Here is a 2,041-nt window from a genome sequence, read left to right as displayed (position 1 = left end):
AAAGTATTAATATCAAAATAATATTTACTATAAATATAAACATGTAAGGAAATTGTTTAAATAATATCTGATGTAACCTAAGCTTTTTTATGAATAAGACTACATATGTTACTATGTTTTATCTTAATCTTTTATCTTAATCTTTTGATGGTTATTGCTCCATTAACGACTTAACGTGACTACTTTTGGTATAGGAGATCAGATAGAACAAAAGGGGAGTTCTTTTGTTCTTAAAGTATCCATGTCTGTGCGCTTTTGATGTTGATTTCACACGGTAATGTAGTTTCAAGAGACTTACATGAATGAAATTCACGTTTACAAAAGTTGACGTGTCTTTTCTTTGTTTGGCAAAGCCGAAAAAAATTCATGAGTTGCGTTCACAAATACATTTTATTCTTGATCTATATATAATATTATATCATCAGTGTTCTAATTTTTAATTAGATACAATAACATCTAACAAATTATGCTATAAGGTTAACACAATAATATTTCATAAAATAAAAGATTTATCAACAAATATTCTATATATCATGAGTCAAACGTGATTCAGATTCAGACTTTCTTTGGTACAGGTGGCTTAGCAAATATTTTTAATGGCTGTTTTTTAATGTATATAATATACAAAGTATAATTGTATAATTTTTTAGATAATAAAATAATTATTGGCTACCTAAATTTTTTCATTTCAAAATTGTCTATTTTCAATTTTTTTTTTTAATCATTGTCCTTAGTTTATTCAATTAAATGTGCATTAGACTTTTAGACGTGAATACTTACCTGATATATTTTACCATATCAATATTTGATTATCACTTTAAAAAGACAAAAAAAGCATGTATTATTTTCAAAATAAAATTAAACAGTCCTGCTTTACATTTATTTAAAAATTTATTATTCTAGCATGTTTATTTTTCTTGATTTAAAGTACAAAAGCAATTATTTCTTTTTGTTGTAGCAGTGGCTAACCTTCAGTCTACTGCAAAAAGTACTAATCCTTCTAAACCAACTATTAATTAAGAATGATGAAAAAAACTCTCAACAAGCTAAGTCAACAAGCTACGTGCCACGTGCAAGTTAAAAAAAAAATCCAAAGTCCAAAGCCTATGAATAGCTTAGGCACACAAACAAGGCATCATAGAAACCCAAATAATAGAAGAATGATTATTCTAATATTATTATATTATTATAAGGTGAATGTTATCATACCTTCTTTAAAATAAAAGATAAATTATTCCCTGATATATATAGTGCTTATAATTATAATTAAGTTGAATGTTAACTATAATAATTAGGTATATATTCTCTATTTTTCTTTTTCTCTTTTGTGATTATTTAAATTTAGTTTAGTACGCCATTCTATGGTGGTGGTGGTGGCTGTCACCACCAAAAAAATCTCTTTGCGATGAACTCACAAACTCATCAACAAAGTTATGTATTCAGCTCGTTACACGTGGCAATATTTGTGCTACTAAAGTACGGAGTATCTCTGCTATATAGGCGTCACTCCTTCCTAACCTCAACGTAGCCTCCTCCACTTTAACAATGGCAAAAAATTCTTACTATGGAGAAAATCTTCACTATCCCTTAATTAGTTAATTTCCAAGTCAAATCATATTATTATTTCATATTTGTTATTAGTTCAAACACACTTTATAATCAATGAGCTATAAGTTAAATGACATAGTCTCTACATACTTATTTAGACGTCGCGAGTTTAAATTTCTCTGTTTTTGAAAAAAATAAAACACTTTATAATTAAGATATCACAACCATAGTTATCAAATTCGGACCAAACCGACTAATTCAATTAAAAATTCAATAAATCGAACTCTTAACCAATCAGAATAACATTCAAACCGTACAAATAATTGAACCGATCCGTACAAATAATTGAACTGATCAGCCGGTACCCATTTCAAAAAATTGGCATTGATGAGGTTCGAACTAGAATAAAAGAGTCCTTGCAACCACCAAATTAAGATGTTCTTTGATAATATATGTGCATCTTTATAAATATATTATAACTTATCAGACTATC

The sequence above is a fragment of the Arachis ipaensis genome, chromosome B06 (assembly GCF_000816755.2).
Source record: "Arachis ipaensis cultivar K30076 chromosome B06, Araip1.1, whole genome shotgun sequence".
Classification (NCBI taxonomy): domain Eukaryota; kingdom Viridiplantae; phylum Streptophyta; class Magnoliopsida; order Fabales; family Fabaceae; genus Arachis; species Arachis ipaensis.
This window is presented reverse-complemented; position numbering follows the sequence as displayed.